The 24,312-nt window shown below is 42.7% G+C and overlaps 1 long non-coding RNA gene across 1 annotated transcript in view; it reads right to left on the bottom strand.

Annotated features, from left to right (window-relative positions):
• Positions 1-20,916, bottom strand: part of LOC101951907 (uncharacterized) — a 57,201-nt gene extending 36,285 nt beyond the window's left edge. Inside the window, exons 1-2 of the long non-coding RNA XR_256605.5 lie at positions 20,760-20,916; positions 556-637 (exon numbers count right to left, since the gene is read on the bottom strand). This is a non-coding gene — a long non-coding RNA (uncharacterized LOC101951907). The remainder of the gene's footprint in view (positions 1-555; positions 638-20,759) is intronic.
• Positions 20,917-24,312: the final 3,396 nt, after the last annotated feature.

Below are 24,312 nucleotides of genomic sequence, written 5' to 3' on the forward strand. Positions count from 1 at the left end.
CCTAGGTCAAAATCATGAATAGAAAGTAGGGGTATGTACACTACACACTCTGCAGCAGTACAGCCTCAGTGTGGCAGCTATCCCGCTATAGTACTCTAGTGTAGGCACTGACTACAATGATGGAAAGGGTTTTTCCATTGCTGAATTATATCCACCCTCTTAAGAGCTAGTAGCTAAATCAATAGAAGAATTTTTCCATCCACAGAGCAGTGTAACTGGTGTCTACATGGAGGCTTCGGTCAGCTTAACTATGTGTCTCAGGGGTGTGAATTTTTCACACATCCCTGACTGACACAACTAGGTTCATTTAAGTTTTAGGTGTAGACCATGCCTAGGATACCTGACTCCGTCCCCTGTATTGACCACTAAAAGACATTCTTTTATCCTCTATTTTTAAATGAATCCTGATTTCAAATACATCTGACCCCAAAACTCATATTTGTAATAGTTATAGGTGAAAAATAATGAACCACAGCTCTCTGAATTACTCTTTTAAAAGTGAGCATTGCCAGCAGAACAGAGTGGGACAAGCAATGAGAAAGGAAGAAAGCTTACTTTATTTTTCTGCTCTGGAGCATTTGTTCAGCTTGTGGCATTTCACATCAAAATCAAATGTCTTCCAAAAGCTGCAGTCTCACTGTTAAAGATCACAGATTGTTAATAATTACACTAACTGTATTTCATCACATGAATATTTAGATTCCAGTAATAACAGGATATTGGTGTCACGAAGATTTGGAATCCTAAGAAACCCGCCCTCCCCCACACACAGGATAAAGAAATTCCAATCATAGCTAGTATTTCAGCAATGAATTCTACTAAAAATTAGAATGCAAGAGAAGTCAGTTTAAAATTCTTAAAAGATGTGTAATTTTCACCCCAGCATCCCAAAGCGATGTATCAAACACATGAAAAACTGCAGCGCCCCTGCAAATAATCTGCATACCAAATTGCTTCTGTATTGGCCCCAATGCAACCTTTTAACACTTCACATTTGGCTGCCACTGTGCATAAATGTCTCTGAATGCTGTAATATTCAAAAGCCCTGTTGGCTCCCTTAAAGGAGAGGTAAATCCATTTTCCTTACCTCAGGAACTTTTAAGTTAAAAAACCAGGAGGCTCATAATGTTCTGAATACCTGATGCTGTGAAAAATGACAATTAGTATTTATGTTTGCAGTCCCAGGATATGAGAAAGACAAGGCATAGGAGCAGTGGTGAGCTGCAGCCGGTTTGCACTGGTTCACAAGAACCGGTTGTTAAATTTAGAAGCCGGTGTAGAACTGGTTCCTAAAGGGGTGGGTGAGCAAACTCTGGTCCGCAGGCCACATCCGGCCCGCGGGACCGTCCTGCCCGGCCCGCCTGAGCTCCCACCTGGGGAGGCTCTCCCAGCCCCTTGCAGAGCCCCAGCGCGCAGCGCTGCCGGCGCCAGCGCTCTGGGCAGCTCTGCAGCTCCTGCCACTTTGAGTGGCATGGTAAGGGGGTGGGGCTGAGCTCCAGCGGCCGCGCGGCATCCTTACACAGTAGCATGGTAAGGGGGCTGGGCCAGGCCAGGGCTGGGAGGAGGGGTGGGTTGGATAAGGGGCAGGGAGCGATTGGAGGGGGCAGAGGCTCGGGGGGGGGGCGGTCAGGGGACGGAGGAACGGGGGGGGGGGGGTTGGGTAGGCATGGGAGTTCTGGGGATCTGTCGGGGTGGTGGTGGATGGGGATGGGGCAGTCAGGGGAGAGGGAGCAGGGCGAGTTGGGTAGGGGGTGGGGTCCTGGAGGGGCAGTTAGGGTGGGGGGTCTTGGGAGGGGGTGGTCAGGGGACAAGGAGCGGGGCGGGTTGATGGGTTGCAGGTTCTGAGGGGGGCAGTCGGGGGCAGGACGTGGGTTGGGGTCGGATGGGTGGTGGGGCAGGAGACAGGCACGTGGGGCTTGTATTCACCGCGCGGTTCCCTACCGGGTCTTTGGCAGCACATCGGTGGTGGGGGTGTGTGTCTTCACTCGCTCCGGGTGAAGTACCTTCTGCGGAAATTCCGCCGAAAATCCGGAGTGAGTGAAGACCCCCCCTGCCGCCGCCGAAGTGCCGCCGAGGACCTGGTAGGAAACCGGTTCTTAGGATTTTGGGAGCTCATCACTGCATAGGAGCATCTTCGCTAAAGCGCTGCAGTGGTTGTAGCTGTAGTGCTGCATGTGAACACAAGCCCTAAGGTGAAAAGCTCAGGGACTGGGGAAGAAAGATTAGAGTTAGTCTTTCAGATTGAAAAAAGAACAGGAGTACTTGTGGCACCTTAGAGACTAACAAATTTATTTGGGAATAAGCTTTCGTGGGCTAAAACCCACTTCATCAGATGTATGCAGTGGAAAATACAGTAGGAAGATATATATACACAGAGAACATGAAAAATGGGTGTTGCCATACCAACTCTAATGAAACTAATCAATTAAGGTAGGCTATTATCAGCAGGAGAAAAAAAGCTTTTGTAGTGATAATTAGGATGGCCCATTTCAAACAGTTAACAAGAAGGTGTGAGTAACAGTAGGGGAAAAATAACATGGGGAAATAGTTTTTACTTTGTGTAATGACCCATCCACTCCCAGTCTTTATTCAAGCCTAATTTAATGGTGTCCAGTTTGCAAATTAATTCCAATTAAGCAATTTTTTGTTGGAGTCTGTTTTTGAAGTTTTTTTGTTGGAGTTTTGCGACTTTTAGGTCTGTAATTGTGTGACCAGGGAGGTTGAAGTGTTCTCTGACTGGTTTTTGAATGTTATAATTCTTGACGTCTGATTTGTGTCCATTTATTCTTTTTTGTAGAGACTGTCTGGTTTGGCCAATGTACATGGCAGAGGGGCGTTGCTGGCACATGATGGCATATATTACATTAGTAGATGTGCAGGTGAATGAGCCTCTGATGGTGTGGCTGATGTGATTAGGTCCTATGATGGTGTCCCTTGAATAGATATGTGGACAGAGTTGCCACTCTGAAATCTTTCAGATTGGTTTGAGACCCTAGAGCAGGGGTTCTCATAACAAATTTTTCGGTGGCCTCAGAGTGCGGCCACCAATGGCTGGTGGCTGCTCTGACAATTTTTACTAAAATACTTAATTAACTTTAAGCAAAACAAATAAATATGCACATATCGATGTCCAAATCATTGTAATTTCTTTATGAAGAGTTTTTTCTTTTTTGCAGACTCAATAATAAAAGTAATGTGCAGTTGTCTCTATTCTTTACTGGACCTACACAGAATAGGAACACAAATAAGGTGCTTTGCACATTCTTGTCTTTTGTTGTTGTTTCTTTTGCTTTTTGGTTGCTTTTTTTTTTAAAGACCTGCTAGCTAGCAAGTCTGCTGCTGCGAAAAGTAATATTTGTATGTTTGTTAATATCACTTTTCACAGCAGACTTACTAGCTAGCTGGGAGGATGGGAAAAGTGATATTAACAAACATACAAATATCAATTTCCACAGCAGACTTACTCAACCCTAGCACACCAGGGGACAAATTAAGCCCAAGATGGGGAGGTAAGTAGGGAGGCAGCAGGGGCCAGGGGCAATGCAAGGTGGTGGTGGTGGTGAGCTGGGGATCGGCATCTGCCGCCGTGCGGCCAAGGTCGACAGCTGGAACCTGAAGCGCCAGGACCGGAGCCTGCCTCACTGCCCCTGGGAAGGTGCGGAACTCACTGGCTGCCTGTTCCTCTAGTGTTTGTGGCTCCAGAGTGGGACAGGGCCCAATCCACTGCTTCGCCACCTCCTCCTCCCCCAACCCCCCAGTCCCGGTCACTGCCCAGGAGGCTGTGGACGCAAGAAAAGACCCTGGTGACGGCATGTGGCAACAGTGGATGCATTTGAGAAATGCTGTCCTAGAGAGATACTAAGGGTATATCTACACAGCAAAGAAAAACCCATGGCTGGCCTGTGCCAGCTTACTTGGGCTCGCAGGCCTCAGGCTGTGAGGCTGTTTCATCGCTGTGTAGACTTCTGGGCTTGGGCTGGAGCCTGAGCTCTAGGACCCTGAGGGGTGGGAGGATCCCAGAGCCCAGGCTCCAGCCCAAGCTCTAAAGTCTACACAGCAATAAAACAGCCCCACAGCCTGAGCCCGAGGCAGCTGGCACAGGTCAGCCACGGGTTTCTCTTTGCTGTATAGACATACCCTTCAACACAAGGCAGGTGTTTACTTGGGACAGGGCAGAGGTGCCTAACCTGTGGCCTGTGTAATAGCAAGTTTCCTTTGTGCCATTTGTTACCACCACTGATCCAGGGAACAGGACTAGTGCATAATTTGAAAATAAACAAACAGAACTAAGAAAATACTTGATGCTCAATTTCTGCTCCAAACAGGGAATTGATCTGCAAGGCCACAAAATATGTCATCACTTGGCAAAGGGGTTCGTGTTAAAGTAGGGATGTCTAACCTTCAGAGGTTTTACAAACCAGTGGGAACTGGTTTTGTTTTGGCTCCATACAAGAGAGGATCCACTAAAAAAATGTCCCCAGAACTAATTACTCCAAGAAAGTGGGTGCTACAATACTCAGGGTCCACAAAACCACATCAAGTTTGGTGAACCCAATTTTGAAATTTAAACCTATATCTAAATTTAATGTAATTAATTTTTTTTAACGTGCTTTTTCTTATTAGTTGGCAGTTTGCTCTGTCTTAGTAATAGAAGAATTGCCTCTGCCCCCCTCTTCCCAAATTAAGCTAGGCTGCCACTAGTAGGTGGCAAATTGCATCAGTGCAAGCCCCTCTTTGCACCATCGCAGCCCTTCTGCCTTGGGGACTTGAACTGGTGTAGGTACCTTACTGTAGTTATGCTGGTGCAGACATCCCTGATGTAAAAAGCCCTAAGACTAGAATTGGGTAACTAGCCCTTTTAGGCTAGAAGTTATTCTCTGCAATATAGAGTTATCACTGTATTCCATTTGTAACACTAATCAACACTAGATAGACAGGAAATCAAACTGTTCAGTGCTTACGGGGTAAACACGAGGATTTGTATCAAACTGCAGCACTTAGCCATAGCTTATCCAGATTGTCCCCCTAGAGCTATTTTCAAAATGCATCAGCAAGAAGGAGGTTATGTAAAAAGGCCTTAAACCATATGTTACAAGGTTGTACTCACTTACATCAAATACATTAAGACCGATTATAGAAGTTTGTAGGAGGACACTGCGTGCAACATCTTGCATGAAATGAATTTTCACAGAACAGGGCTCGATAATCTGTCACTAATTCCAAATGGTAGAAACTGATGTATAATGTAAACTGCTTTTGCATTTTGCTAATTGAATTACCAAGCAAAAGAATACCTGTACATAAAACAAATACTTCCCTGCTATGGGGAACAAGAGTTCAGTAGATTTATCCAAAATATAATCAGCAGATTGCATTTGAGAGTGAAGTATGGAGAAGTGGGAAAACTCATTTGAAAAGAAGATTAAAGTAAATATTAGTCTGAATTACAAAGCTAATGCTCAGCAGAGTTTCTGGGCAAAGTAGGCAGGGTTTTAAGACAGGTGAATGCCAAAAAAAGATCTGCTATTTCCTCTTGATGGCTAATCTGAGGCAATAACCAAGAAGGCTTGACTTTAACTGCTGCTTTATCTGCAGTTGTCAATCATTCAGTTAGGATGGGAGATGATTACTTTGGAATGTTATAGAGGCAAGATGGGTGAGGTAATAGCCTTTACTGAACCAACTTTTGTTGGTGAAAGAGACAAGCTTTTGAGCTGCTACACAGAGCTCTTCGTCAGCTCTGGGAAAGATACTCCAAGAGTGTCACAGATAAATAATGCATCCGAAGAAGTGGGCTGTAGCCCACGAAAGCTTATGCTCTAATAAATTTGTTAGTCTCTAAGGTGCCACAAGTACTCCTGTTCTTTTTACAGATAAATAGTTTAGCATAAGTAATTACCACATATGTTAAGGGATCATTCAAGGTGAAGTGGCCTGTTAACACTCTGCTGTCATAGGACGAAAAAAGGGGTTACAGATTGTTGTAATAATACCATGATGTTTAGTATCTAGCAAAGCTATACATTTAAGCTCCCAGCTTGTCTTTTGAAGGTTTTGTGTAGGTTTCCTTTGAGAACGAGGACTGAGAGGTCCAAAATAGAGCAATCATTTTGTGGAAAGTGTTCAGCCATGGTCTTTTATTATTTTTCTGTGTGAGTTCATTCAAGACTGTAGTAATTGTCTGGTTTCACCCACATAGTTGTTACTGGGGCATTTAGTGCACTGGATGAGATATGCTGCATGTTGTGATAGGCATGTATAGGACCACAGATCTTGTGTTGTGGGGAGTATTGATCATTGTAGCACTGGAGATGTGTCTTCAGGTATTGCGACTGTTGTTCTAGTTGGTGAGTCCTGATCTGTGAGGAGCTTGCTTCTTATGATGAGCTTGGACAGGGGTGTGTGTGTGTGCAGGGGAGGCGGGGGGTGAGGGGGGAGGGTGTTTGAAGACCAGAAGAGGTGGTACAGGAAAGATTTCTTTCAGGATGTGGTCCACATCCAGTATAGGTTGTAATTGCTTAATGATAGCTGGCATGGGTTCCAGTGCTGTGGTAGGTGACCACAAGAGGTGTGCAGTTGGAGGTGGGGGGGTTTCTGTACTGAATCATGTTCTCTCATGTTATTTGGGTGACACATTCCATGAAGCAATCTACTTATCTGATGGAGTGTCCTTGTTTGGTGAAGGCAGTTTTAAGTGCATTAAGGTGTATATCCTGGACTTTCTCCTTGCAGCATATTCTCTGGTATCCGAGTACCTGGATGTAGATCACAGTTTTCTTGATATGTTTATGATGGTTACTGCAACTATGAAGGTTTCTCTTATGTAGTTGTCTGTAGGGTTCCATTGCTGAAGCTGATTGTGGTGTCCAGGAATTTGAAGCTGGTGTGGGAGTGTTCTAGAGAGAGTTTGATGGATGGGTGGTGGTTGCTGAAGTTGTGGTCATAGTCTTAATAGAGACACTGGATTTATGGTTTATTACAACACTCTGTAGCCCACTTAGCCCCCCTTCCCCTTTTTCTCCTGTGACTACAGAGTTGTTAATGGGCCACTTCACCTTGAATGGTCCCTTAGGGTATATCTACACTGCAAAGTTGTCGACAAAACTTTTGTTTTTCACAGGTACTTAAAAAAGCCCTCCCACGAAAGACAAACGTTTTGCCAATGCAAGTGGCTGTGTGAACGCAGCTTTGTCCACAGGAGTGCTCTCCTGCTGACAAAGCTAATGCCGCTTGCGGGGCTGGAAGTATTTTTTCTGCAAAAGTGCGGACAAAGTACTGACAAAGAGCGTTTACACATGCTGACTTTTAGCGACAAGGCTGACACAGGTCTGGGAAAGGTACTCAGAGTATCACAGCTAAATATAAGATGGAACGGATTCTTTAGCGTAAGTAGTTACCATATATTTTAAGGGCTTGTCTACACCATACAGCTTTTAGCGACAAGGCAGCCTGGTTGCTAAAAGCTGTGTGGTGTAGACAAGCCCTTAAAATATATGGTAACTACTTATGCTAAAGAATCCGTTCCATCTTATATTTAGCTGTGATACTCTGAGTACCTTTCCCAGACCTGACGAAGAGCTCTGTGTAGCTTGAAAGCTTGTCTCTCTCACCAACAGAAATTGGTCCAATAAAAGATATTACCTCACCCACCTTGTCTCTCTAATATCCTGGGACCAACACAACTATACCAACACTGGTATGTTATAGTCTTATAAGGAGTTCTGTAGCCTTCATCCAATCTCATTCCACTGCCTGACTCAGTTCTTCCAAAGTCCCTGCGGCTGGGAACGCTATTTGTTATTCTTCTATAGTGAACTTTTCTGCAACATTTTACACTAGAATTCTAAACTGTGATTGGTGCTTTTCTACCAAATTACTCTGTATTTGTTTTTTCAAGTTAGTTACGGGAAGTAGTATCTGCCACAGGCTCTTCAGCGTATTCGCTGGGATATTCTCTAACTACGTATACTCACTGCCTATCCATATATGGCATATAGGACCAAATTCATCCCTGGTGTAATTCCATAAGTTTATACCATTGCTGCACAAGGGTAAATTTCACCTATAATATAATATAATATAATATAATATAATATAATATAATATAATATAATATAATAAAAAAATGAAAGAGAGCTAAAACTGCTTTGATGTCCCAGTCCTCTCCTATTTTTTTTCCTTTCTCACAGCCTTCTCTATATTTTCATTTCATTTTAGAGTGTTGTCTTGAAGTGAGCCAATCAGTAAGTATTGAAACATTTAGATACATAGCAGCCTTCCTCTTATTTGGATCTAATCCATTCCTGTCACTTTGGCTGAAATAAGCAGGTGATCACATTCATGTGATTAACTGAAGTGCATATTGCAGCTTGCACACTACACACCACTACTTATAAGGTCAAGATCTTATAAGGTCTAGAAATTTGTCGCTAATAATGTCTAAATAACACAACGCTAATCACAAAAGCTTTTTTTCCCTGTTTCATCCACATAGGTGACCCTTCTTAACTAATTAAAATATAGCATCTTTTTCTACCCAGTGAACAAATTACACAGTAACACCTGCTTTAAAGGTAGACGTGTTATTTGTCATTTGAATGATTGGATCAAATTAGATAAAAGATCAGATTAACCATCAGTTGAATAAAAGGCATTGTACTGCTACATTTAGACCAGATTCTGATGCATTTAGTCCTATCTGATATAACCTTATTTCATAAGTGGTCCCATTGACTTTAGTAGGGTCACCCACAGAATATGGTATTTTTCAGCATGAAGAGTCTATGTACTATTCAGAAGACTCTCTCTGTGTTTACACAGGAAAAAATATAGCATTTAACATTTATTCATTACAAAACCAAAGAAAGAGAAGTATAGATTATAAAATGTAGACTTGGAAAAAATTGTTTGAAATTTGGTTTGGTTTGAGTTTTCAGTCTCATGATGTATTTGAATGAGGATTAATTGTATGACTGTTTTGTCTAGTAAGTTTTACAGCTAAACTATTCAGCAACGCTGGCTTTCAGAGGTGAATAGAGGTGGAGTTTTCAATGGAAACAGTAGCAAAGAACTCTACAGCATTGCATGACTAATAAAATAATGTATGAAGTCTGTAACTACTTCCTGATTTTACTGCAGGAAAGGATTTGTACACTGCATGTAACAGTAGTCTCTCTCTGGCCTGGACCTTGCTACCATCATCTATAATCATCTTCAAGATCACACTATTGCAATGCAGTCTACATGGCATCACACCTTAAAATCAACTAAGGGTATGTCTACACTACGAAATTAGGCTGAATATATAGAAGTCGATTTTTAGGAAGCGATTTTGTACAGTCGATTGTGTATGTCCCCACTTAGCGCATTAGTGCATTCACAGTACCGTGGCTAGCATTGACTTTCAGAGCGTTGCACTGTGAGTAGCTATCCCACAGTTCCCACAGACCCTGCTGCCCATTGGAATTCTGGGTTGAGCTCCCAATGCCTGATGGGGCAAAAACATTGTCGCGGGTGGTTTTGGGTACATGTCGTCAGTTGCCCCTCCCTCTATGAAAGCAACGGCAGACCATCGTTTCGCGCATGTTTCCCATGCAGACGCCATACCACAGCAAGCATGGAGCCCGCTCAGCTCAGCTCACCATCACTGCTGCTGTTGTGTCCTGGGTGCTGCTTACAAACCCCATTTCATTTGCATCAGCTGTTTTTAGAGGCTCCAAGGAAAGGCTATTCAGTTGTGTGTCTAGAGTTTCGGGTTTCAAACAGTTGATATTTCACTTTGGCTTTGAAAGAGACGATATTTTTAAATAGATACATTCCGAAAGCTAAAACAGTAAGAATAAAATCTCACAGAATACCAACTCTATTGTCAGAACTTTTTTATTTTTTATCTGACCGGTAAAACACTGTTGGTAACCAAGAGTCACAACGTCAGTTGTTTTTTAGTCCAGTCTTCTTTAGGGAACTTCTGTTTTTCCACCTTTAAAGATAAGCCACTCCTGTAAAAATAAACCTTTATGAACTAATACCTTTTGTGTCCGTATTGTGTCCGTATTGAATATATAACTATACTGCTAACGCAGAGCAACCAAATGTATGAGTATCTGTCAAGTCGAGCGTTATGAACATGAAATCTACCAGCTGAGCTGCCTGAGCCAAAAGCTGCACTGCCAAAGTAAATAGATGCAGTAGATAACCACCAACCCAGCGACTGAAGGGCTCCAAAAGCCATGCAGAAATCTTAAATCAGCAGTAGAAAATCCAGGAAGGACAACTGCGTTCTTCATGCGCCACCCACCCCACTAATTCCAAACAATTCACACGCTATGAAAATGTGTTAAGGAGGCTCAGACTTGGATGAGGCAAAAGATTGATAATCAGGGTGGCATTTCCACACCGAAAGGTAGCCGTGGAGAAATGGGATAAGAAGGGAAATGTGGGGATAAGTAGAGCAGTCCAGTGGAGGGGTGTGTGGTGAGAATGAGAAGCCGAGTGTTGCGATGTGGAGCAAGACGTTTTTGGGGAAAGGGCTGAAGGGTAAGGGACGAAGTATGGGGGGGGAGCGAAGTGGAAAGTGTGTTTCGGAGAGGGGGGATACAGGCAATCTTCCACTTGAGGACGATTGTGAATGAGATTTAAAAAGTGGCCATGTTGTGGCATGGGGGGAGGTGGGGAAAACACTTGTGATAGAAAAGCGGGGGAGAGCCAGGATAGCATTGGGTGGGGAGGGCACGTGTGACTGAGAATGAAGAGTGAGAGCAGGGAATAAAGAGCTAATCCCCCCCCCCCAACACAACACAACTTGGGAAGGGGGCTGCTGCAAGCGACTTGGTGTGGGGAGCTGTGGGAGGCCAGGGGCTGCTCAGACATGGCGTGGAGCAGTGACGAATGCTGGGGGGGAGAGGAGCCTGGCAGGAAGGCTAAAAGGTGTGCGGCGGGGGGAGTTGCGGAAAGAGGGCCCGAGAGTCCATGCCACGTGCAGGTGTGGGGCTGAGCTGGGCACTCCCCGGCTGAGCGGCATGGGGCTGGGCTGGCCGGACGCTCCCCGGCTGCAGTGTGCTGAGGCTGAGTGGCACCTGGCGCACTGTCTGGCTGAGCGAGCTGCTGCCGCTGCCGGACTTTGACAGCTTGGTGGAGTGGAGTGAGCTTTATGGTAATTGAGGTTCTCCACTGGTGAAGAAGACGGTGCAGTAGGACTGCATGGTCACCTGTGCTGATCAGCTCGCCACGCTGGCCAAACAGGAAATGAAATTCAAAAGTTCCAGGGCTTTTCCTGTCTACCTGGCCAGTGCATCTGAGTTGAGAGTGCTGTCCAGAGCAGTCACAATGGAGCACTCTGGGATAGCTCCCGGATGCCAATACCGTAGAATTGCGTCCAGACTACCCCCAAATTCGACCCAGTGAGGTCAATTTTAGCGCTAAATCCCTCGCTGGGGAGGAGTACAGAAATCGATTTTAAGAGCCCTTTAAGTCGACAAAACAGGCTTGGTTGTGTGGACGGGTGCAGGGTTAAATCGACCTAACGCTGCTAAATTTGACCTAAATTCGTAGTGTAGACCAGGGCTTAGAAATGGAAGCTTGTGCAGAAGGCAGCAGTCTGCTTGTTAGACAGTGTGTCTTGCCAGAATCGGCATCAGTTGCCAGTTAGTTTCTGGAAGGAGTTTAAAGAATTAACGCTGACTCTTACAGTTCTAAATGGCTTGAACCTGCCTACATGTGATCAGCAGGGGCAAGCAACATGAAGCTCCCTTGATATATAAGAGAGGTGGCTGCTAACAGGGCATTTTTGAAAAGGGTTTCTTGACTTGGAATTCACTCCCCAGCTTGGTTGGAAATAGCCAAAAGTTTAACATTTAAAGATATGCTGCAAGTATACCTATTTCGGAAGGTGCTTAGGAAGCCCTGGATGGTTCAGATGGGGCTTGGATTAGGAGTTTGTTGGTGCTCAGGAAAGGAAATTTTGTCTTGTGGACTTACTTCCTTTTTGTAGAAAAAAAGTTGACCCTTTGCTGTGGGTTTTGTCCTAGAGGGGTTGTATTTGTAGTTATCTGTCAGGAATGCCTAGAATCTGGGAAAGGTTTTCTGTTTATCTTAATATGATGAAATAAAAACATATTTCTCTCACTGGAAAATGGGCAATACTTTGACAGCCTGCTGATCACACTATGGGAATCCAGGACTAAATATGTGGCTATATATAAAACACAAGCTTTTATTAACAGGAAAGGCCAAGGGTATGTGAAATTTGTTGTGTAGTGATAATGGGGACATCATAGTATGTGTTCTGTCTGAAGAAGAAAACAGTGAAGCTATCTGGATAACCATAGAGGGGGAAGAACAGATGATCCTAGAGAACTTGAAACTGGCTTTCCCTTCTCATTAGTATAATTAAAATATATATACACAGAAATTATGCCATGTCTGTATGAGAGCAACAACTGGGATATTAAAAAAAAACACATTATAATGAACTGGCTGTGTGTGACTGTCCTCTACTGGACATAAACACAACCATTAAATTGTGTGCAGTAGGCCTTATAATGTTAACAGCTGATGTTAATTGAGGAGATTCACCATTAGCTTGAGTTGTTTGGGTGCATGCTTTTGGGTGTGTGCTCAGGAAGTTCTGAATTTTATGTCCCTTGCTAACATTTGGTGTGCAGCATAATTTAATAAGAGGAAAAAAATCATTCCAACCTGTGTTATTACATAAAAGAGCATGTACTGAGAGACAGTGTGGGTAGGAACCTGGATTGGGACTGAGAAAACATGAGTTCTATTCCTGGCTTTGCCTTCGGCACATCACTTTACTTGTTTCCCCTGCCCACCTTTGTCTGTCTTATCTATTTAGACTGTAAACTCTTTCAGGTAGGCACTGTAACTTACTATGTGTTTGTACAGTGCCTAGCACAATGCGGCTACTGCAGGGCTTAAATTCGTATAGAGTATTTCCTGGAGCTCACCATGCCTGCCCCCCATTTGGGACTCCGGGCTTCAACTGCAGGGTGTAGGGTCTTGGGGCTTTAGCCCCATGGAGCACACTGGGGCTCAGGGCTTCAGCCATGTGGTTTTGAAGTATTTATCGGATTTCCGCTCTGGACAGCGCTGGCTGAATTTAAGCCCTAGGCTACTGTAACAGAAATAACAAATAATAAATCTAAGAGAAAACAGCAGCTGAGAATTGAGCATTGTTCAAAACTCAGACCCTGCATTGCTTGGCAAAGCACAGCTCCAAGTTCCAGATACACCCCAGGTCTGTTTTTATTTTAACCATACTGGTTCTCACAACTCTAGTATCTACTCTATAGCTTTTATCTGTGCTTTTCTGTTCCCATCATGCAGCATGGTCCATTATGACTTGCACAATCTCTAGTTTTTTATTTTTTGGACATAAGTTTCCAAAAGCCTTTCTTTTTCAGTGATACATTTTCCAATCTGTACTATAATTTTCTTTTATTCTGTGAGACATGGATATTATATATATTTGAATGGAATATTAATAAGAAGAAAACCACTTATAACCTTGGTTTCTTGAATTGAAATAGATTGTATAAATCCTGGATGAAGTCAACATGGACTTAACATTTCTTTCTCCTTGGTATGTGACTTTTCATATAATCATCTTCTTTAATGGACACATATAGTGGTAACTTATCTTACTACATGACAGGTAAATTTTACTGTAAAAAAATCAATTTCCTTCTTTCAATATTTCTTTTAACAATGTTGAAAATCGTATATCTTAACATGAAATGTTCCCAACTACTGTGATTAACATGCAAAGCTGTTTCTTAACAGTCTTCACTCTTATTTTAAAAATGCCACTGAGAGCTTTGTGGCCCTTGTTCTTAATTTTTAAACCCACTAATTTCACTGTTCCTGACACAAAGCAGAACATCTTCACCGTAATTATTGTATAAGTTATTTTTTCCCCACAAAGTGGTAATTTTCCTAAAATTAGCTGGACTGCCTCAATTATGTAAATTGTATATCTTGAGATGATAATAACTGCATTGGGAAGAGCACAATAGAACTTAACGGAAACTAACGGGAGGGTAGGGAAGGGGAAAAAAAACAAACGTCGATGCTCCTTTCAATTAGAACAGCCGCAAATCCTCTGCCCTGCTGGTAAACTAACTCACAAAACTTTTCATTCTGCCAGACACACTCTTTCCTTGGTGCCTGAGTGCGACCAGTAGCATTGGCAAGAAGTCCAGGCTAACATTAAAGCTAATATACACGAGAGGAGTGTGAGAAAAGGCTAGGGTTGGAATAGGCTTTTATTTATTTATTATTATTATTTATTTATTTTTATTGTGGGAGCTGGGCACTGGATAAAGAGACAGTTATTGCCCAAAAGAGTTGACAATCTAAACTTTAAGATGAGAGACAACAGAAGATATGAATGACAGATGAGGGGAGGAGGCAACCACATGGTATTAGTGAGATAATTATAAACAATGTAAGAAGGTTGCAACACACCAACTTCCTAACCTTTGTCAAATTTTGACGGCATCATGGTACAGTAACTCCTCTCTTAACGTCCTCTCACTTAAAGTTGTTTTGATCTTATGTCCCTGCTCAGTTACAGAACATGCTCCATTTAAAGTTGTACAATGCTTCACTATAACATCGTTTGGCTGCCTGCTTTGTCCACAGCTGGCAGCCCCACATTAGCTCCCCTACACCCTCCCCCCCACAGCGCCTCCCACCCGCCGGCAGACCCTGCGGATCAGTGCCTTTCCCCGCCTCCTCTCACCTTCTGCCCACGGCAATCAGCTGGCTTATGGCATTCAAGAGGGAGCGGGGTGGAGCGAGGACTCTGCACGCAGGCTCCCCCTCCCTTCCAAATGCTGCAAACTAGCTGATTGCTGTGGGAAGGAGGCAGGGGAGGGAGGGGGGGAGCCTGTGCGCCGAGTCTTCGCTCCTCCTCCCTCCCTCCTGCCCCCTGAACATCGCAAGGCATCTGATTGCTGCGGGCAGGAGGCGGGGGGGGGGGAAGCGAGGACGCGGCGTGCGGAGTAAAGGGGGAGGAAGAAGAGATGGGTTAAGGGTGGGTCCTGAGGGAAGGGGGAGTGGGCGGGCTGAGGGTTGAGCCCTGACTGCCACCCTCACGGCAACCGGCATGCCGCCCCCCGCGGCTTGCTGCGCTGGTGCCTGGAGCCGCCCCTAACTGCGGCTGTGCAATGTGCTTCTCCTAGCCTACAGCACCTTCAGCCTCCTTGCCTGCCTTATTGTCTCCAGTGCCAGTGGGCTGTGCCTGTGTGGGGTAAGGCAAGGGCACTTCCCAAATATAGTAGTGTACTGTATGGCAAAAATTTTTTTTCCTGGAACCTAACCCCCACATTTACATTCATTCTTATGGGGAAATTGGATTAGCTTAACGTCGTTTCACTTAAAGTCACATTTTTCAGGAACATAACTACAACGTTAAGTGAGGAGTTACTGTAGATTATTATTGTTCAAAACAAAATGGTTTTAGAAATGTTAATTCCCAATCTATACAGGAAATTTGAGAGTACCCAGTAATCTTGGCATATAAAAGTGCTGAAGAGCATGCAAGAACCCATTCTTGATATGGTAAGCATACAACACAATTCTGATGCAAACAACAACAGAACAAGCTTCATGGCCAGACTGTTGCAAAGCATGGAGGCTATTAAAGTTACATAATATAAGCTAATTATTTTTTCTTCTAGATCAAATGAAGCCTTTGAGAAGATAATATTGCCTTAGAACTCCTTTAAACTCTATCAAAACACAAAACTCCACTAAACAAGAACGTAATTACTTCATTTACCACACACAGTTTCATCTGGTTTGCTGTGGATGTCTGTAGGAGGGATCTTCAATTAAAACACAGCTGACAAGGTCCCATGCATTATAACTGAAGCTAAGCACCTAAGGATATAGAATAAAAATCAAGGCACACACAAAAGAAAACACTGTGATGTGATTTATTCACTCTGATACATCGCATCTCTGATATGTATTGTTGGTAATCAGGCTCTGGCTAATTAAAAGTCTAAGAAAACAGGATTTTAAAGAAGATTTTTATTACTTGTATGGCCACTTCAATTTAGGAAAGTCAAAAAGCACCTTCAAGAGCATATTTTTTTTAAACACAGCTTCCTTGAAGAGCTGGAAGTGAATGAAATGACCCAGAGCAATGCAAACTATAACAAAGAATTGCTGATGCTTCAGGAGTGCCTGCAAACTGTAAGTAAGGAAACAATATCTCAGCTCAGAGAGTACTTATGAAAAGATTTTTTTGTACACAGCGTAGCCTTATTTGATTGGTTGAGGTACTGATTATTGATTAATGTCTTAGCTTGCAATGGTCAATAAAGGCTTAGTCTCCTGAGGGCTACAGCATCAGGAATATTATCAGTGCTGTATCATTAGAATGAGAGACCCTAGAAGCACACGAGAAACAATTTCAATTTATCACAAGTCCCTTTATTAACAAATCCTCTAAGCAGATAAACAATCCCACAAACACCGAAGTGTAATAGAAGATAGAGAGAGAGTGCAAAGTGTTTAGCCCTATGACTGGTCTCATTCCCATCTTCCATCTCCTGCTGGAGAACCCCAGAGTGTCAATCACTATCTTCCAATTATAATTTGTGATTGTCATCCTGGCATGCATTCCCCCAAGAAGAGAGGCCGGGTAATAAGTTTTATCCTGAGGTACACATTTACCTACTAAGGCTCATACATATGAATAAAGAACAGGAGTACTTGTGGCACCTTAGAGACTAACAAATTTATTAGAGCATAAGCTTTCGTGGACTACAGCCCACTTCTTCGGATGCATCTTATGCTCTAATAAATTTGTTAGTCTCTAAGGTGCCACAAGTACTCCTGTTCTTTTTGCGGATACAGACTAACACGGCTGCTACTCTGAAACCTGACATATGAATAAGGGTTCCAACCCCTTTTTCCTTTTCCATACATCCACACACCACTAATTTAGGAGTGCCCAATTTTTCATAGGCTACTTCATTAGTTCCCTTTTTGCTCATTAACCTTTACTTCAAATAGTTTCCACGGCAACCTGTGGTCAAGCTAAAATTCCCCAAGATGTAACTACAAGTCATCTTGCGATATTAACGGATACATTGTGACATACTTTCCAATCTTTTGCTGCACAGTTTCCAGAACATTAGTACTTAACACATCTTTTGCTATAATCTTACACTTTACCAGTACAGGGTTATCTCTCAGTCAGTCATCCCAGCCTGTGTCAGGCCAGAGGCTTTCTATGGCCAAACTACATATCTTATAAATCTAAAAACTGTAGGCCTTGCATTACAGCTTATCTTACTTACATATTTAATACACACTGATCAGTAAGACATGCTTCTACCTTACCATTTTAACCTACAACTCAAACCTAATATATTAACCATACATTGATTATATAATTATATGATTATATATAATTAGCTACCCCATTAACACAAGTTATTAGGCCCAGGCATAACCTGGATTAAATGATGCTGGGTGAAATCTTAGTCCCATTTACAATTTCTTCTGATCTCTCTCAGATAATTATGAAAATCAATGGAGTTTGGACTAGGTGAACTCATAGTAACCATAGCACATCTTGCAAAGCTCCTTAAAACCTGCTTCAAAATTTCCTTCACATTTATGTGAGGGATTCTCCAATATGCTTCTGTGGTGGTGGCAAGCTGTGGAAGCACTCCCCCAGATCAGCCATCATGTAAAACAGCTGTAGGATGCACCACAAAGGTCCCCTGTAAGCCCCAGTGGAGAAATCCTTGTGGCTATAGGGATTCTTCATTATACTGCAGAGCAGCCCATTGGCATCTTGGGTGTATGTGGTGTAATGTGGCAATGTAGAGCAGCTCCTGGGTGCTCTATTTTAGGTGGGTTGGTTGGGGACTGCACTGGCTCCTGAAGCAGTTCAGAACAGGGAGGAGCTCCTTGAAGCCAACTTTTCACCTTCACCCCTATGCCACCAGGAGTCACAGCACAGAATCGAGTGAGGTGTACAACCAAGGCCAATTGCAATGTTCATTCTAGTGGGGGTATTAACACTGGCAGCCAGGATAAAATCCAATCTAGATAAGAACATTCCAATAAAATATCCCCTTCTACTTGTGCTATCAGATAGACAAAGCACTCTTTCCTTCCTGTCTTAAAATGGTACATATTATTGCTGTATCCCCCCTAATTTTCCTGTAGCTCCCATTTTCTTAGCTATGTATAATACGTAACATTGCTGCAAGTCCAACTAAGAAACAAATCTTGAAATGAAAAATATCACATTTAAAAATATTTCCCCTACACCCTGTCTTTCCTCTCTTTGTTACAAAGGATATGTGCCTAGAAAAATGGACCCTTTGCCTCCAAATCACACTGGAATAAACATGAAAGGAGAGCAGAGATAGAGATACACAAACACACACACGCACCCCCACCCCCACCACAGCCAACAACAAAACCCCTCAATCTTTGCCAATCATTTTCTTTGCTTTTATTTTGGGTATTTGTGACTAGAGAGTCCTTGTTACTTTGCAACCTGTCATCCTTCTTCTGCCTGAATTCTTCAGTGAAGTCATAATAAAAAGAAAAACAAATCCCCAATAAAATAATTGCCTATTTTACTTGCTTTGGGTTTATACCAATGCTGAACACTTTTAAAATTTGTGTTTACTGGCGTAGCCTCAGGAAATACACATTTTGTTTCCACGAGCATCCCAGGGGACTACAACCATAATGCTGTTCAAGTATCCTTCAGTGCAGTGTAAACAATATAGTGTGAGACACTCAGCATATGGTAGTAACACTGAGCGGTCACAATTTTAATCCTTTTAACGCTGACAAGGCTTCATAAAATCATGGATTAAGCAATATGGCTTCCTGATTTCAGCACTGGATTAAAACAAAATGGGGCCCAGATGCACCAAAACCATAGAACTCTTTGCTTTATATAAAGAACCATGGCCTCATACCAGGCTCATCTTCAATGATTGATACAGGAACTTCAACACTAAAACTGAAATCTGTACCAAAGGAGAGCTCTTTTAGCTGTGAGATGGTAGTAAGACATACAATCATTAAGACCAGCCTCTAAAGGAACATATGCTCAAGAAGCCTGACCCAACTCCTACTGTAGTCAATGCAATTAGTATCATATAATAATATATCCATATCATAGAGCTGGAAGGGACCCTGAAAGGTCATAGAGTCCAGCCCCCTGCCTTCACTAGCAGGACCAAGTACTGATTTTGCCCCAGATCCCTCTGTGGCCCCCTCAAGGACTGAACTCACAACCCTGGCTTTAGCAGACCAATGCTCAAACCACTGAGCTATCCCCCCCATTACACTAACACCAAACAACATTAGTTCCCTTTTTGCTCATTAACCTTTACTTCAATAGTTTCCATGGCAACCTGTGGTCAAGATAAAATTCCCCAAGATGTAACTACAAGTCATCTTGCGATATTAACTGATACATTGTGACATACTTTCCAATCTTTTGCTGCACAGTTTCCAGAACATTAGTACTTAACACATCTTAAACATGGAAGGATGGAGATCAGTGAGTTTAGCGTTAGCCTGTCCGGTTTACTCAAATAACTGATGATCCTTTTAGAGATCCATGGTTAAGTTGCCCCTCCATGTTTTAATGAATCAGGTAACTTTTTCCAGCTATTTGAGGAAGAAATCTCAAAATAAAGACAACTCAAAGTAGCTTTACAAGAAATATTCCATTCCTCTGTCATAGAGTTTATGGCCAGAAGGAACCACCAGATCATCTAGTTTGATCTCCTGTACATCAGGCCACCAACAGTACCCAGCATGCACACATTAAAACCCAACAACTGAAATTAGACCAAAGTTTTATAGCCCACAGGAGGTTACACTAATTGTGTGCTACAGGCAGACAATAGACGGAACCAAAGTGCAACAATGCCCGAAGCCCCCTCAATGGCAGGAATTGATTGAGATATACCCAGATAATCCCAGCAATTGACCTGCACCCCATGCTACAGAGGAAGATGAAACCTCCCAAGGTCACCGTCAATCTGACCTGGGGGGAAATCCCTTCCTGACCCCACATATGGTAATCAGTTAAACTCTGAGCAAGAATCAACCAGCTAAGCAGAGAGAGAGAGAGAGAGAGAGAGAGAGAGAGAGAGAGAGAATGTTCTGAACAGTATCCCATCTTCAGCCATGATCATTGCTGATGTTTCAGAGTAAGGAGACAAAACAACAACAAACAAACAACAAAAACCCAACCAGAGTACATTGGGGGTGGGGAATACCCTCCTGACCCTTGCACGTGATAGCTGACCTGAAGTATGAGCTCTTAGCAACAAAAGACAAACTGGAAAGAACCCCTAGGGTTCCCAAGCCCTGCCCTCCACCAGCACAAGCACTGTCAGTAGACAAGTTTTTAATGTGTGTGCTTCACTCATAATCTCTCCCTCTTCTGATCTTCAAAATCAAATCTTCCCACCTATAAATGTTTTACACAAGTCCAAACCTACCCCATTCCCTCCTCTGCTTATCAGTGCCTAAAGGAAGAGAGGAAATCCATGAAAGAGTTGTCCTGTTGAGGCCTCTTTCTCTCTCTCTTTCACTCTCTGTCTCTATTGTCTCTTCCTTTCTTGGTTCCTCTGATGCCAAACCTTCAGTTCTCTCTCTCTCACACACAGGGCACAAAATAAAAAATAAGGTTGCTTTCCAAGTAAAGTAATGGCTCACTGATCTCATTAGGAACATACCTTATTCTTTCTCAGCAGATCCCTTGGCTCCAGCATTTGAAGCGGTTTGAAATTCTCTGGCAGCTCAGGGGGGAAGACGCTGAGTAGCGCGGTATTTGTTCGCTCCTCATTGCCAGCCTGACAAGCGAACAGCAGTTCACCAGAGTTCAAACATCTGGCAAACAGCTCACTGCAGCTCTGAGCTGTCAGACATTAATAAAGACCAATTGTGCCGTCAAGAACATGTTGAGAAGTTTCAAGCAGGAACAAAGCCAAGGGGAAATGTGCTAATTAAAAGTATCTTATATGGAATTGTACTGGATAAAAATGATTAACTTACCATTCTAATCTTAAAGGCAAAGCTGTATTGCAGGATCAAATATGAACTTCGATTAGTCTAACTGGAGAGGACCAGATTCTGCCAGTCTTACTCCTGTTGAGCAGTACCTTACTCTGCAAGTATCCCACTGAATTATGGAGTGAAGTACTATGGCCCGTACTATGTAGAAAGTTAGAAGATCAAATGATGGTTATGGTCCCTCTTCTGACCATAAAATACATTAATCTGCTACAAAGAGAGCACTGAGATCTAACTACTAAGAAGTCACTTTGTTCATGTCTGCAGATCATCTTTGCAGCTCTTTATCCATCAATAAGGTATTTGTTTTCTAACATCTTTTAGGAGAGAGTTAGAGAGGACAATTCAGAAAAAGAGGTATGAAAATGACACTACTTACATGTGGAATATCATATGAAACTTTTTTGCCATTTTTCAGCTCTGATTGTTGCCTCCCACCTCCTAGATTTCAACTAACTTTTAATTTTCAATAAATTACTGTTGTTTGGCATCAAAAACATGAATTTTCTATGTGAAACCCATTTTTTCCCAGTTAAAAATGGGACCAATTTTGTTAGACATATACACAGAACTTTTAGCAACATTTTTCACCAGGATAGGTTTAGATTTGTGATAAATTGGTAAGCACCATACATTCTAAGGGCTTATCTACACAATCTCCTCAATGCACACTAGTAGGGCATGAATTCTACAATGCACCAAGATGTGTGCACTAACTGGACCATGTGCAGACACTAGTGTGCCAGGTGACTGGAAATTTGTCCTAACCTTATCCATTGTGTCTGAATCACTTTAAAGCTGCAGATTTGGTGTGGAAAATGCATGTGGTCTGGAGATTAGTAATGGCAAATGCAGCCTTCAACCTTTAGGTCACAGGTTGGACCAATTTTATGACAGTTCAGTGGCCTGTATGTGATAAGTTGACAATTTAATGTATTTCCTAGTGCACTAGACCATGCCTCCTCCCCCTCCCCCGCAGTGTTCCCACTTCTGCAGTTTAAGCAATAACAGATCAAAACTGTTGAAAATACAACAACTGTCTGCCCACCAACACACAAGGAGCACCGCAAGTGTGGGTGAGAAAGGGTTTGCATCACGAGTGAGGAGATGCTGGAATTTTATCAGTCTTATCTACATATGTGTTCTCTCTCGATACTATAAGTGGCTGTTGAAGGAGGAGGGTTGTGAAGTTGCCTTGTGGTTGGGGGCTGAGGTTGCCAGGGGCTTGCATTTCAAAGGTGGTAACCCTAATCTAAATGCATAAAAGAAATTAGATAAATAACTTTTAAAAGGCAAACTGAGCAACAATGGCACCAAAGCAATACTATCTTCACAAGCTATGCTTTCACAGGAGGGTCCCTGTGAGGTGATAAAGAGACTAAATGAAGTCTCTTACCATGTACAGAAACCAGAGGATGGTCTGGGCTTATCCCAAATGTATATATTAAAGCTTACTATACCAGGGGGACTATAGAAAACATGATGTACTGTGCAGATGAGGACCACAAAGTTTTGTCTCTTCTAGACTGAATGTGTTAGAGTAAGGAAAGGATCCCTTTAGAAATCATTAATTTAAATGAAGGCTAACCCCTATAGAAAGGAGAGTAGTCATGGCTGTGTTTCAAAGCCAAAAGAGGTATTTTCTAACAAACCTAGTCTGACTCACCTGAAAAAACACCACATTAACAGCAGTGAGGCACACCCTGTAACTAGTAGTGTTTACAGGACCATAGGGCCAAAGAGGAACTATATTATGGAGAAGGTGCAAAGCATGTTAGACATGGAATCATAGCAGTGTTAGATGACCCCTGGACTCCCCGAGTTGTTCTAGTCCCAAAGAAAGACCAGAGAGTAAGGTTTTGTGTGGTTTATAGACAACTTAATTCTGTTATAGTCCCAGAGGCTTACCCTATGCTTCACATGGATCATATGTTAGATAGACCTAAATATTTAACTACTTTAGATTTAACTAAATTTCCTTGGAAACTGAGTCACGGGGAAAGTCAGATTAAGGTACTGCCCTTCAGATTAATTAATGCAGGAGCCACATTCAAGAGGCTGGTGTGATGCTGGAAGACCAAGTTCCAGCTCATGCCAACATCCCCATGTCTCAACTAAACACTGACAAATGCATAGCTTGAATCAGTCTAGCTCACCTGTGAGTTATTATTGTTAAAATAGGCATTAGGATTGTATGAATGTGTTTAGACTTTATTGAATGCTTGTGAGTTCATGCATGCATTAATCTCACTTATAATTTCTGTATCCCATATTGTGAAATCATATTTAACCATTTGTATTGTAAGCCTCTGTGACTGTGTAAATCACCAGAAGAAGGCAGACATTAACCCATGTGAAATGCTGGTCTCCAACAGAAGGTGCTATGTCCTGCCCAACAAGGAAGGCCCATCAACACCAGACGGATGAATGTGGAACATTAAAGAGGACAAAAGACTTTGTGGTTTACCTTCCTTGAAGATGAGTGATGCAAGTGAATTCCTCCCATCAGCTGCGCTTGCAGCTCAGAGGAGAAGTGGAGAAGGGGATAAAACCCTCTAACAAGGAGGAATGGGATCTCTATGCTGCTTGGACTCTGAGGGGCAATGTTTTCTTGGCATAAGCAAGAGTGCTTTGCCTGGGTTAGTCCTAAAGGGCATATAGAGCTTGCTTATTACAGAAGTTTCTATTTTCTTTTGAAACTTTATTGAAAATTATTTGTGTGTGCATGTTCACCTGCTTTAACCTTGCTTTATCTTTGGTATGAGAGATAAAGAGTAATTGACCGGGGATAAGTGACTCGTCCTTTTGGAATGGAAATAACCTATTGCTCTGAGTCTTGATATAAGGGACCATCTTTTACAAAAGTAGACTTACCCAAGGGGACTGCCTGTGACTCCATGTTGAGGCTCTTACAGTGCATGAGGCATTTATGTTTGATAATTGGTTGATGAAATCTAAGTACAGAACTCACAACCAATTTGGGGTTTGTGCCCCACTTCCTAACAGTCTGCCCTATGGTAGGTACTCATGCTCTTGAGCCACTGCAAGACAGCGTGAGAGCTGCTTACTCAGGTATTTCACGGAGTTCCAGGGCTTTGGTTTCAGCTACATAAATGACATTACTATATTTAGCAACATCTGGGGGGAACACTAAACACATGTGAGGAAGGTATTGAAAAGCCTCAGGGAGGCAGGCCTCACAGTCAAAATGTCAAA

Source organism: Chrysemys picta, chromosome 4, assembly GCF_011386835.1.
Source record: "Chrysemys picta bellii isolate R12L10 chromosome 4, ASM1138683v2, whole genome shotgun sequence".
Lineage (NCBI taxonomy): Eukaryota > Metazoa > Chordata > Testudines > Emydidae > Chrysemys > Chrysemys picta.